The 14,835-nt window shown below is 38.6% G+C and overlaps 1 protein-coding gene across 24 annotated transcripts in view; it reads left to right on the top strand.

Moving 5' to 3' along the window:
* Window positions 1–259: 259 nt before the first annotated feature.
* The window catches only part of mef2cb (myocyte enhancer factor 2cb), a 90,834-nt gene continuing 76,258 nt past the window's right edge, over window positions 260–14,835 (top strand). For 5 of the 24 annotated variants that reach the window (XM_017306732.2, XM_081610605.1, XM_081610606.1 and 2 more), the window contains exons 1-2: window positions 262–554; window positions 9,404–9,524. The gene's annotated coding sequence lies outside the window, so the exon portion shown is untranslated. Of the gene's footprint in view, window positions 555–9,403; window positions 9,525–12,253; window positions 12,390–12,443; window positions 12,730–14,835 lie in introns of those variants that run through there. The other 19 variants (XM_008418899.3, XM_081610609.1, XM_017306736.2 and 16 more) reach the window with 8 other exon arrangements.

The following is a 14,835-nucleotide window of genomic DNA, read 5'->3' on the forward strand; positions in this document are numbered from 1 at the left end:
CACAGGATGCAGAGATTTTCTGTAAGAAGCATGAAGCACGCATACTTATCTTTAAAATTAGGAGCTTTGTTTACGGAGTCGCACATGCAGGCATGAGTTTTTGCATGTGAAGGGACAAAGGTAGTCTTTTTTTTGCCAGTGTGAAGGTTGCAGCATTCTTGGGAGGGCACATATGCCAGTGCCGACAAGTGACACTGATCCGTCGGAAGGCTAAATTTATGCAAGACTGATAGGGGCAGGTGCTCTTAGCTGGGACAGTGGCACAGGGTGGTCGGAAAGAAGCAGACCTGATTTCAGTCCAGGCAGAGATCGAGGGCAAACACACAACCCAAATAGGGGTTTCTTTTCAAAGCCAGCTGGTCTGGCTTTAATTCATGCGGGACATCGAACTTAAACTAATTTCTCTCTCTCTTTTTTGTTTTGTAATTATATTTTTTACTATCTTTTTTGTTGTTTAGGTTTTTTAACAGGTTTTCTCTCCTTTTTTTTAAACATTTGGGCCTCAGCTGGTTCTGCAGGGTGTAACTTCCTGGGGAAGCAGAGAAAAGGCACGGGTGAGTTTTCACAGAACAACCTATTCCTTCCCTTTCCCCCCCCCCATCTTGTCCGAATGTCATTCTGTCAGTGGAAAAGCCTGTACCCTCCAGGATGTTAGGCCATACATGGCAGACTGATTCAAAACATGTGTAACCGATTAAGCTGTGATTTTGATATTGGTTCAACTCTGCTGAAAAAGTTCTGTAATTTCTTAAGATGTTTTTTTTTCATTTTATTCCAAAACTAAAGTAGATTTTATCTCACCAGACTGACAGAGAAGAAAAACAGTCGGTTTCAACTAAGGTGGAAACAGTAATTTGGAGAAAGTTTCACTTAGGAACTTTAAGCTATTTTCATATATGTAGTTTTTTGCAAATGACCACACAAAACAGAAGTCTCCAATCTTTTTCTTCGTTTTTTTTGTTTAGTGCCAAATATGTATTTTGCATAAGACTTTGAAAAGTTAGTGAGAGGAACAAAAACATTAATTCACTTAGTTTTGTCAGCTTTAAAACTGTTTCATTCTCCTTATTTCACCAAACCAAACTAATTTTGCCAACTCATACAAGTAGAACTCGCAGTATATTATTGTCTCATTTGCTTTCCTCGTGGAGAACCACTAATTCCCCAAAATTTAGAACCTTCGAAACTTTGACCCAGTTTACGGGAACTGCTTAGCCCTCACATATTAGCTTTACCGGCTCTGAATTCCCTGGCTTTGATGGTCACCAGAGTTGAGGAAACGTGTTGTTTTCTTTCTCTGTAGGGTGGTGTGTGCTCTCACACTGTTGCCTTTTTGCCTTTGAAAGTCACCTCATCCCGTCAGTTTGCTTTCAAGCTCTGCAATTGGTTTAATTCTTGTTTTTAGTTGATGTAGCAAGATGGAAACTTGAGCCAGGGTGCGTATTTATTTTTATTAGTAGCGGACGGACGAGTGATATAAAGTGTGTATCCAATTATTATTATTTGGTATGCTCACCAAATGTAATTCAGTTAAATTCCTAAAGAAATTTGATGTTATATCTGTTTTCGACTCACACTAATTTAATTGCAAGAAAGTGAATGTGTGAATAGTTGCTTAATTTGCTGTTTCAGTTTATTATGTTATAGACGAAGTTAATGTAGTCGCTTTGTGGTTACAATGTTTTCGTCATTGGAAAAAGTGTATTTCATTTAATTCAGTCAGTCATTCAATTTTAAACAAATTACAACTGTACCATGACCTATTGCACATATGGGAGCAGTTTTGATAGCAGTGGCGTGGAAAGCACGGTGTTGTGATGCTTTAATGGCTTACAGAAGCGGTGAGTAATTTTGCTCACATTATGGCTTTTTTTTATTTGCTCTTCCCTTTGTTATTTAACTCTGGGAGATTTCCAGCAGCGTTATGTCCTCCTGTATGATAACTCCTTTTCCTTCTAGCCCCGCTGAGCGGTGCTGAGGCCAGAAAACAGTATGATGCTCCGCTGCCGCGATGCATTGCTTGTGTGCTGGGGCCGCCTGGATCTACAAAACACAAGCGCTGGAGCTAGGCGGCTCTTTTGATCTGCGGCTAATCTCAACTGCCTGCTTCCCCTCTGATCATGTATGAATAAGAATGAGTCGAGGGTGATCCTGAAGGCACAAAGAGCTTTAGACGGTGCCGCTCGTCTGCCAAGCTCCACCGTGTAGCACAAGCCGGAGCCCGTGGCCGCTATAGGCCCCACAATCGCACACATGAGCTGGGGATTCCTCATTTAGATACATTTATTCCTCTGCGCTCCCTTTTCTCTCACTGCGAGATGTTATCGGGTGCTTGTTAGGAGTGTGGGAGAAATTGCGTATCCACACCAAATGATCTTTAATTGTCCGTAGAATTGGCAGAGCTCAACAGCTGCAGGAAGAACATATGCCAAGTCATTGTGAGTTGTGTAAGGATTTTGAAACGGTGAAAACTAGAGACCTTTCTGTGGCACAGAGAAATAATAAAAGGAGGAAAGACAGACCATGAATAGTGAAAAATGAATACTTAAACAAGTTGTCTCCTTTTCATGCCTGTGTTCTAGTTTGCAGGACACATTTTTGAAAAGTTTCTCAAAGTGATAAATCTGATTTTTTTTAAGTTTATTTATAGTGCCATGAATGTTACCTGTGTCATTTTTTAAAAACGGGAAAGTTCTCACTAGAGAGTCTTACTAGAGAGTCTTGCTAGAGAGTCTTGCTTGCTATGCCAGGCAGATTTCTGAACACTGTTGTCCATTGAATAAATGTTACTCAGTGCACAACTTCTATCTAATTACTAGTTTAATGTGGCTACAATGTTTCTTTGGTTCTGTAAACTGAGTCAGATATGAATATTTTATAGGAAAACATAACATACACATACACTGAAAACTGTTAAAAAATCTGAAGTTGTGCACATACGCCTATCGCAAGGTAGCAGTTTTCAGTGTGGTTAAAACAAACTACATTTAATAGTTACTAGGAAATAATATCACAAAACTGCTAGTTCTGCAGTTTTAGCAACAAGAGTCTAACCCTGAATTTACACTGCCTGCGTCTCTTCTCTGCCAAGGAACAGACTCTGCAGTAAATGTGCACCCACTATAGCCAATGAGAGCATTTACACTGCGTCTGCATGGCAGCGTTGTGTGCATTGCCTCTGCATAACCAACCGTCAAAATTAGAACCAATCCTGTTTTTGATGGACACAGAAGCAAGGGCAGAGTCAATCTTCAAAGATCACTCCACTCCAACAGAAAAAGCTGAGATGGATGCAGGGTAAATCCACAGTTACAGTGCTCTTGTCCGGAGCTAGCCAAAGATATAATTGAGTTTGTGTCCTCCATGCTAGCAGGGGGCCCTCAAGAGCACTTTACTCTAATCCCATATGTTCACATTTGTAGTTGTGTTGCTCAAATAACAGACTGTCCCCTAGTGATGGGTTATTTTTGTTCTTACCAATTAAACTCTTACCACTTAAACTGAAACATACTCTGGGTTAGTTTGAACCATTTCAACAAACAGCGTTGAAACGCAAATGTTCAGCCGAGTAAACTTAGATCTTGGCATTTACGTGTTACATTATGACCGACCAACGTTAGAAACGAGGCCCTCCCACTGTCCCAAATTATATCAATCATACGCAGTCATTGTGAGAGCATATCCAATCCACAGAAGGCAAACCCATACAATAAATAACTCTAAATTCTCACTGCCAAATGTTGTAATTGGTGAAGAATGAAATGGAAACCAATGTTTCTTGGCCATTTGTCAATAGGTAAGGAACTACATTATTGATAAAGTCTCAAAGCACAATATGAACAAGAGTGAGGGACAATGAACATCGTCAGTGTCTAGTGTGTGTGAAAATCAGACTTTGAAACAAACTTCAATAGGATAACTATGCATCTTAACTAATCATCCATCTGTGCAAATATAATCTCGCTCCCATTTCTGCACTCCCTACACTTTGACATGTGCAGTTTTTTTTACACAACTTCAGGAAATACTAGTGGGCACTCCTTGAATTGAGACCAAAAAACCAAAAGGAATGCCAGCATCTCCCCTTGCTAAGCACAATTAGAGAAAGGGCAGCAAGAACAATGAAATAACTGTGCCTGCTCTGGAGCGGCTCATACCGAATTATTTCCCAACCATTCAAAGCGGAGGAAAAATCATTAACAGAAAGTAAGTTTTTTTTTCTCCCTCTCAAAGCAATCTAGAGGAGACAAAAAGAGTGCTTAGCCCTTGATATGTGCAGACTGAAAGCATGACAGTTAGAAGATTTAGGAACAGAAAGAGAGGTTAGAGAAACAACAGTGTCAGGGATTAGAATGAAAAAAATTCAAGTAAATTAAAATGAAAATAATTAGAATGCAGTACGGAGGATAATTTCAACAAGTATTTAATCTATTTAAAATGACCTTTTTTTCTAGAGATGATAATTCTACTAAATTGCATTGCTAAAAAGCTATTGATGCATGGTTTAAGTTACTGATTTATTTTTGCATGAGGGATACCTCCAAGTTAACACCAAACTGAGATATTTCATTCTGTTAGAGAAGGGAGCAGACCTCCCCTACAGGCTGCACACTTAACTGCAGTGTGAGTGTGTATTTAATCTGTAACAGATGGTTCACCGATGGCACCTGTCATACAGTAGGCACATTAATGCTATATATGAAATTAAAGAGCCGTGATTAGAAATCAAATCAATATGTAGTCACTCTGCAGGTGTTTAATGAAACATGAATTCCCACCTGTTTTTTTTTTTTTTTGTTCAGTTTTCTTCAAAATATCCAGAAGTTAAGTGTTTATTTTATTGAAATCTTAATGATTTCAATAAAATTAAGAAAATTAAGAGGACAATTTCCTACTATTTGAGTCAAGTAAGAATGATGTTTTGGTGTGTGAATGTACAAACATGCATTCATATGACGGTGTAAAAAAAAAAAAGCGAGGAAGCAACAGGCCTGACCAACAGTTTACCCGGCAGAGCTTCATCTGAGGCTGTCTGCATGGTCACAGGACCAAAGAGCTGTTCTGATGTTGTAACTGGAGCCCCGGGCGCAACAAAAGCAGAGCTTGCTGTTGAGCTTGTGATTCATCCATAATGCAGAAAAGGTGTACAGACAGAACACTGTTTGTTAAATACAACACATGCAAATCCCACGTGACACAGCTTGGAGAGAGCCTACCTTGTGGCCATTGCACTTAGGAGTCCTCCTGACCTTGTTGTTAGTGTGTTCAAGTTTATACTTGAACTCTTTACAGGATCTGTCATCATTTGGTTTTACGACGTTTGGCGGGACTGTCTATGGTTCTGCTGACATATAAAAATAGATAAAAAACAATTTACTTTTAGGGGGAGTTTTGTTAGGGGGTTCATTTTTTTGCTGAATAAGAAACACCTCAAATTCTCTAAATGCGTTATTTTTAAGTTAAAGTTGTAATATATATTCATCTTGGAGTAATGCAGTTGTTTGTGTCTGTTTGGAAAGTAAGCATGGACTAGATTTAAGATAAGTTAAGGTTTTGATGCCATTGAGATTTTCTGATACGCCGTTCTTTTGGTTAGGTCCTTTTAATGAGAAGCCAGAGAAACTGCGAGAGTAACCAGAGGTTTCCCAGACCTTCAGGAGCTTTAGGTCCTGCAGAGCCGAACCTCTTTTTCTCATGTTGTTGTGCACTGGTGGTCAGCTGGCTGAATGAAGACAACAACTACAGTTTTCTATTGCTTATAATGAAAACAATTTGCATATTTTGGAAATGTTTAAATCATGGACAGTCTTGGAGCTCTGGCTATCTCACTTATCATGATGTTATGTTACTGTTTTAAAACCGTACCTGGTAGCAAATGTGCAACGTGTAATGCAGCTCACTTCAGGTTGGCTACAGGAACAGAAAGCAAAACTAAATAATCACCTAAAATTAGATAATTTCTTCCCCAGTGTTACTGTATAAAGAGCAGAAAGGCAGAAAGGCAAAACGGTGTAATATTCTATGTAATTATCACCTCAGGACTACGACTAAAATTAGCTGGAATTTATTGTACATTTTAATAAAGTCTTTTTTTTTTCAAGAATGCATGTTATGCATTTTTTTGTTTGTGACAGGATTCAAAATTATGGTGTTTTTTTGCTCAAGGTTATCATGCTGTGAAAGTATGACATGCCTTGAGCTTTCTGTGAAAATGGATAACAATCGGTTATTGTTATTTGTCCTGGAGTCATGGTAACAATTATGTCTAATTGTTTACCAAAAAAAAATACTTACTTTCATAATACATGTTTGGTTAAGTAAATTATCATGTGGTTAAAAAGAAAAAAAATAATTAACCAACACAACATAGCTATATTGCTTCTTTGTTTTTAAAGAAAAAATAATATAGAACATTAAATTCATAGTTTATTTAAATATAAATCCCACATTCATAGAAAAATATCTCTTTAGCTTTTTTTTAATAGGGAGAAAAAAGAAAATCATTTGATCACAAATGTTGTTGTTTCTTACATTTTATATTAGCAAAGTGTGCTTCCATGATTTGAGTGAATCAAAATAAATTTTTGTCACCTTTACTCCTCTAATTATAATTTACAGTGGTAGAATTTCTAGCAGCATAATTACTGGTGATGTTAACCTCTGAGTTTTCTTATCAATCTTATTAATAAGGAGCTTGAAATCATATTAAATGCAAGGCTTTGCAAGCTAACAAAATTAGAAAAAGCAGAGAAAAGGAATTCTCTCTCCTCTGCAAAGTGTGACGTGACTCCTAAAGTGGGGATATCTCTCCAGATGTTTGGGTTGAGCATGTCCTGAATATGTATGCTAAATTTAACAGGATGGGCAAAAGACAATTCAATTAAAAAGTGTTTCATCCCTGCACAAAATCAAGAACTACATAATTAAATTGAAAATATTAAAGCAAAAATGAGAAATTTTCATAAAACTCGAGAATAAAATTTTAGGAGTAACAATTTGTTTTACACATGCTTTTACACTGAATAATATGCAGACGCTTGACTGTAAAAATATTATCAGACACCTATGTCTTCTAAAAGCAAGAAAGAAAGCATGCAACAAAATTCAAACCCATGTGCAAAAGGGAAATCTATAGCTTCTCAGCTGAGCCTGTGAGTTAAAATGGCCTGCAGGTCTTTTTGTCCCCACCGTGAAGGCTTTGGTCGTCACGTCATGTAGCATCAATCTACTGTCAAAACACCAAACGTCTCCAAAATTCATTAGGGAAACGAGCGCAGGAAACAGCGACTGAAACCTGTAAATACCAAGTGAAGCTGGGAGCATCCTCAGACATATCCGACATACAACAAATACTCCGCTCGTCTCCCAGAGCCTCTGTAATAGCCGGCTAATTCTCAGGAGCGGCGAGGCAGAGTGCTTGACAACATCATCGACTGTGACAGGCAGATTGTATTTTCACGTGAGCGTGATCGACAACAGATTGCACTGAGCCCGGGCTGTTCCTGTTTGCCCTGGAAATGTGTTTGTGTTTATCTTTTGCTTGAAGAGAGGCATTCCTTTCCCTCTCTCCTCCTCCCTCTCTCCGTGTTTCTCTGTTACCAAAAACACGCATTTTTAGATGAACCACTCTGCGCGTGTTTGCGTGTGTGTGTGTGTGTCAGAGCATCTGTGTGTGACACAGGCTGTAAAGTGACTGCCAGGAGAGGCTTAAGAAACAATCCAAGCAAGATCAATATCAGCAAACCGCACTTATGTGTTTGACTTAACATCCAGTTGCAGTTTCCCCTGTTCTCTTTACATGCCAAACCTCACAGTAAACTGCATTTAGCTGATGGCCTGAGGAGTGCGTGTACATGCTGTGACATATTGTAATTGCATAATTGTGTTGGCAAACTGTAAAACAAATTTTATTTTCCCCCCATCGGGCTTTGATGCGACTTGTCAAACCCACACTTGAGCACACTCTCACACTCCCTCCTCTGTATGTTAAGCGCAGCCTTATAGGAGTAGGAGGGAAGGATGATCTGGGCCAAGAAAGTTTCAGGTGGGAAAAAACAGCCATTAAAAATAGTTTGACATATATACAAAATTCAAAGGGATAATTCAGAACTTTTTCGGCAAGGTTTTGTTAAATTATAAGGAATTAATATCTCACTTGGAGTAGATGCCTCTCTAATTGTCGTCATTTCATATGAATCCTGATTATATGGACATTGAGGTAAAAGGTAACACAAAGTTAGAGAGGGGCCAAACTTCTTAAAACAGCTCTTGAACCAGCTTAAATCTTAAAAAGGTCGTGAAGGTTTATGCAAATGCTATCTCATTAACTTGTAAACTATTGTCGTGTTTGAATTGCTGACTGACATGGGAAATGGAGCCGGGAGGCTGTATGCTACCATTGATCCTTCTTTGTGAAACACTTACTAGCAACTGACCAAATAAAGTTTCCCCCCAATCCCCTAAGAGCAACTACTTGACTGAAAGGCAACATAGTATAAAAATCAATAAAATATCTCTGAGTTCATCTTGATCCTGCACTGCTTTACTTTTCTATCAGACTTATATTAATCAGGAATGTTTTGAATGTCCCCTTTTAGTACGTGTTTCACAAAGGAAATCAAACTCCACTTCTAATGTAAATAATCATTGGCTTATCTGTAAATAACTGCTCAATGCAAATTAAATATGACAACAGATCAAATTTTTCAGAAAAAAAAAGCATTTGCATAAAACACAGTGACATGTTTGAGATTAGACTTGATTCTGGACAATAAATATTTAATTGGCTTTGGCTCCTTTTGGGCAGGCTGGTAACTTCTAACTAATCTTGATGTGTGCTGTATGAAGATGTCAAGAGAATTATTGACTACAGGATTGATTTTAAGTGCTTATAACTATTTAATAGAATCTCACTTAAAAAAATATCAAACTATCCCTTTAATCCACAACTGTTTGTACCCACATATGTGTCACAAGTTTTACAGATATCTCAGCTCAATAGCAAATGTAATACATATTGAAATACACAGTACGATAAGATTTTGATTTGGTCATGGATATAGGGTGTTCTTGAATATTAAATATGCAGTCGGTCTTCCCTGCTTTGCATTAAGAGTAAGAGCACTGATAAAGCTGGATGTATGCCTTCATTGTAGTTTTACAGTTATGCGCCCTTATATGAATATGCATGAGCTAACGATCACATTGTTTTAATGATTTTACACCATTCAAATGTATTCAATCCATAGCCTCCAATTTATTCAGACGCCTGCATGTGGTCATTATATACACACACACACATTTATATTTCAAGAGAAAAATATTTTAAAGTATATATTCACAGATTCACTGGAAGGTTCATACTTCCTCTCGTCATGTCTCTGCACTTTGTTTCTCTTTCCAGGTGCCGTTAAATGACAACCTCAAGCATTGCAGTGCAGAAAGGACCCCTCCAATGAGCTGCTGGCAGACAGCGTAGAGAGCAAGGGGGACGCAAGACAGAAGACGAAGGAACGCTGAATGTGGTATAACCAAAAAAAAAACAACAAAAAAAACCAAACACCTATGCACGTTGATGTATCCCTTATCGTGTCTAGTCGTAACAGAGGTCTGAAGGGGGAGAAAAAGTGTCTGCGGAGGTTGTGAAAACTGTGTACTCATTGTTTCACTTGCTATTGATATCTGACATGTTCACATTATGAACTCAGGGTGTCTAACAGACTACTCCTTATTGATTATCATAGAGGACCATGGTCCAGAGGAAATGCTATTAAAGATTAAAGGGTCATGTGATGTGAAGGTGGCACACAGAGTTATCAGACACCAGCGGCTTCAGTTACATGCTGTAATGTCCATCCGTCAAACAGATTAGCCAGCTTGATTTATTTATTAACCCTTGCTCCCCACATTTCCTAACTTGACTAACTAGGTGGCAAGATTGCAGCCTACACTCCACAGAAAGGCAAAGAGGGACTCACATTTTGTGCATTAGGCTCATGGGGAAGGACTTAACTGTTTGGTGTAGATTTCAGAGTGTGAATTGATACTGCAAAATACAATACTAAACTCAAGCGAAACCAGGGTATCACAGATATATTTTACAGGCGACATTACACACTGAACCAACCAGCAACCATAAATATAGTGGATATTCGTATTATAAACATGTGTGTTGGGGTCAGCATAAAAACTTGTAGTCTGCTTATGGTCATCTCCAGTTGTTAGGAGGTGGGCACATAATATGTCTTGTAATATATTATTGCTGAACACTGCAGTTGACAATCAATGATGAAGGCTAAACTCAGCCTTGGATCAGCTCTAGCTCAATATCTATACCTAGACTGGACAGCGCGACACTGAATAATTCCATACACGACAGACAGTGTTTGTTTTTGGCATTATGACAATCTAAGACAAGGGTAAAAAAACAGCACAGTGCATGTTTTTGTCAAACATCACCAGAAACTTTAACTGTATTGTGTCATGATGTGTTATTTATTTTATTTTTTTTAATGCAGTTTGGATGTGTAAAGCCTTTATGTGGCAACAAACAAAAATTGATATTCTCACCCAAAAATATGGTCAAAATTCATTATTGTTTCCTCTCCTATACAACCACCACTGAATGAGAATAATAAAACTACTATTATAATAAATAGGTATTTAATAAATTCTATGGGATACATATTTCTACACAAAGCCACTGCACTGTCTGCCTTATCTCAAGTGGAAACGTACTGCTCTAATTGACACTAATAGAGTGGATGTTTGGTAATCATTTGGCTGGGTGGATAAAGAGTTGGTATTTTCCACAATGCTTACTCACTGTCTATGAGGGCTTATCTGCATGAAATAGCTAGGACTTGGATAGATGGAAAGAAAATCTGAGAATGTAGACAGTCTTTCTATATCCAAAGAGAATCATTTCCCTTAAGATATACCAAAGGATTTGACTTTTCAGACTCTGTGTTAAACAGTAAATAATTTAGTTCATAACTTTACTTTTCTTCTGAAGTCCCAGAAAGAGATGGGTTTTTTCCCCCCTGCACTAACAAAACCAGCTGTTGTCAAATATTGTCTTTGGGTAGATTTCCATCAGCATTTTAGGGTTCAAGTTATGTAAGTTTGCCAATAAAGTTGTCAAATTAAAATTTTTGAAATGTACATGCTCAAAAATTCTAACATTATTGAGATTAATATATTAATCTTGTTTGTTCAGGCATTATAACTGTTACCTAACTAGTGAAATCACATGGTATTGTTGACATGTTACAAGCTTATAAAACCTATTCTTAAGAGAAGAGATGTACATGTTTTATCGGAAAACCAATGGATAAGTATAGGCAACAACTATTTCCGGGTGGAGGCTGGATTACAATTTTGACTTCAGAATTAGCGCCATCACTGAACTAGCTGGATACCCATTTAAATTCTTGTTCCAACAGAGCCTATCTAAACCATTATTGAACATTGCATTTATAAAAAAACACACTTGATTCAAGTTTCTGGTGATTTTCGTGGGTAAGGTTTAATACCCTCCGAAACTTATTTTTTACAGTGCATAATAAATGAGAATTTGGCTAAGCCGAGTCTGCATACAATTAAAACATGTAGGAATGATTTATCATCAAAACTATAAACTTACTTCAGATGGATCTATTGATATAATTAACGAATATTACTTGATTTACAAAGTAATGCTGCAATGTAAACAATTGTTTAATTTGAAATAACGGCTAATATAATTAACAACACACCTTTACAGTATTCTTTTAATTTAATAGGCATATACAAGTCCAGAAACCTTTTTTTTCCACTGTTTAGCAAATTATCGTTGATTTCCGATGAAAGGAGTTAAAAAAAACCTAAGTTTCCCACAATGAACACTACAACTTCGGCGGCTTTTTAAAAATAGACTGCAGACGCGCTCTCTGTTGGTTCATTAGTTAAACTAGACATCAGCCCATCATCTTCCTCTAGTGGTCCTCTCGGGGCAGTTAATTGTGTGTCCACTCTATCGGGACTGCCGTGATAATAAAGTATTAAGAAACCATGCCTCGTTCATTAAAGTAGAGTGGGGAAATGTGAGACCGCCCCCTTTCAGGAGTCAAAAAAAAAAAAAAAAAGGAGAAGGGGGGAAAAATGATTATTGCTTCTCGCACAGGGTGGGAGAGTAGAAAGGTTTCAGGCAAACATTCGGTCTGGATTTGAGGGAAAGACAGAAACAGCGCTCTCAACACCAGTGTCAGGCTCCCAGACATCCCGCACTTCACCGGCACCTCCCTCCACCTCTAACACCGAGTCCCGCTCCTCTAACCCGCACCTCTTGGAGGGAACAGGCGAAGCGTCCTCACCGCCTCCAGAGAAGATACTGTCCGATCACAGAGAAGGTGGGGGGAGACGCACACACAGAGCACAGAGTAAGAGTGAGAGAGAGAGAGAGAGAGAGAGCGCGAGCGAGCGAGCGAGAGAGAGAGAAAGAGAGAGAGAGTAGTTTGGTTTGATATTATACAGACTCCTACCACGTACTGTACGTTACTTTTTTTTCTTACCCGGCGCCGTCTTCTGCTAAGTTGCGCTCCTGGATTTTAAGTGCGTCTCAGCGAACTCCGTCCCCCCCCATCAGGCAGCGGCTTCACTCTTCCTGTCAAACAGCCGGGCCAAACAACCGGCGGACCCGCTTGTTGTTTCTTTCTCCTCACCCCGAAGAAGATTTCATACCTAACAAAAGTAAGTACCCGCCGCGTTAACACTTGGCACTCACTCACCCAAGAAGTGCAGCGTCATTTACATATAGATATCTTTATTTCTAAGGGGAAAGTTAGCGGCTCTATTTTGACGCGCGCAGCTCGTCAACAAAGTGTATTAACTGCGCGTATCGATTTGTTGTGACCTCCGCCGGTGTCAACTCTGTACTATCATTACAAGGTGACATCAAATAGCTGGTTATGTTCTATTAGAAAGAGACCAAATGAGTTTTCATGTCATTGTTAATGTTACTGTTGTGGTGACCTTGTGCAGCTTTGTAGAGTCCACATGCACAAAGCCACATAAAGTGAAATGAAGCGCGTTCCTAAATATTATACACAACTATATAATATAATTAGCAGATTCTATAGCCAGTAGTATATATATATATATATATATATATATATATATATATATATATATATATATATATGAAAGTCACAAAATAGTAAATAAACTTTTAGACCAAGTGGAAAAATTGCCAAGTAGGCTTGAAATTTTCAGCGTATTGTGCATATTTATATCTTTTTATACATGTGTGAGCATGCCACGCCACAATTCATGGTAAAAGATAAAAGTGCAAATATGATGGAGCTAGAAACTCTCCTTAAATAATTTTATTACAACAAAAGGATTTTCGTATTGCAGCAGGACACAGTTTGATAGACTTACTTGGGTGTTAATTTATGCAGAGCCACACAGAACAGTTTTATAAATCAGTCCTTTTGGAGAGCATTACTGATGTTCAGGCTGAGCGAACAATTCCTTTTCTGTGACTTTGTGATTGAGACTACTTACTGTTACCACTACAAGGAGTGTGATATATTTACAGGGTGAACACAGTTGAGTCTCCTGTGGCACAACTGAAGCTGTTGCAGTGAGAGGATTAATAAGGACAATATAATTAACTTGTGCCAACTTTCACAGGTTGCCACCTCAGAGTGGAATTAAGTACCCTGCACTTTTTGTTTCATTTTAGAAGTGTACGGGCTCCATGCAGAAATATGTCTTGCTAAGTCTAAATCTAAGACTGTGAGAAAAGTTGATATCTAAGTACATTTTCTTATATTTTAACGTCATGTGGAAATACGGTGGGAATTTTACCTGCAATTGTATGCTCAATATAATTTAATAAATACTGTGTGAAAACTGTTCTTCAAAAAAATAATAATTTTACAGAAGTTTAGAATTTTTTTTACTCTGACTGACAAACTTATAGAAAAGTAAAACATCACCCCTGAAAGGGAATATTCTAAGATGACAAATTTTGCAGCATGTCGGAGCGGCTTATTGGTTCTGTCTAATGCGCACTACATACCTTCAGTCAGTGCACAGTTGTTTCTTGCCGTGAATTCAAAAACAGAAGAGGCACTTACTCTCTGTTTAAAGTATCCTGCATTTAAAAGGCATACTATTTTAAAAGGTCAGGTTAAATTGCTCATTTTTTTATTTTGTCCCACCAAAGTTTGTCATCTTTTTTAGTGAATTGTAATCTTATCAAAAATATACACTCTTTAGTCACAAAGATCTTACACGTGGCCTTCCCTCCCCTGACCATTGTCAATGAAGCTGTTCTGTGTGGCCTCTCTGGCCTATTGCTCTCTTGGGATTAAGCGTTAGGTTAATCCGCTCAGAGGAAGGTGAGCACTCGCATGTGGACCTACGATTACACACAGAGGACTCCTGTCATCCAAGCTCTGTAATCTCAGAGACCCTTCACACACACACACATGCAGACGTCTGCTGCGAACAAGCACGCGCGAGTGCAAAGACGAAACCAGGTTCCCTGTCTGTCCTTCCCTTACACACACAGACACACACACGCGCTCGCCCTTTTTTGCATCAGAGGACGCATCGACACCCACACTATCTGGCCCGCGCTGCAGTTGCTTCTCCTGTTTAGCTTAAGTCCTTCCACCTCCTGACAAATCATTTGGGATTTTGAACACCAATTCACAAAACCAACAGTGACAATACACTCTTACCCTTCTCACAGAGAGGGATTAGAAGGTCACGTGTCCCTCTGATTGGCTGGGGCATTGAGCCGATTGTTAGGGCACTTTGCTGTACACCAGGGGCTCAGCGGAG

The sequence above is a fragment of the Poecilia reticulata genome, chromosome 9 (assembly GCF_904066995.2).
Source record: "Poecilia reticulata chromosome 9, P_reticulata-male-v2, whole genome shotgun sequence".
NCBI classification, from domain to species: Eukaryota; Metazoa; Chordata; class Actinopteri; order Cyprinodontiformes; family Poeciliidae; genus Poecilia; species Poecilia reticulata.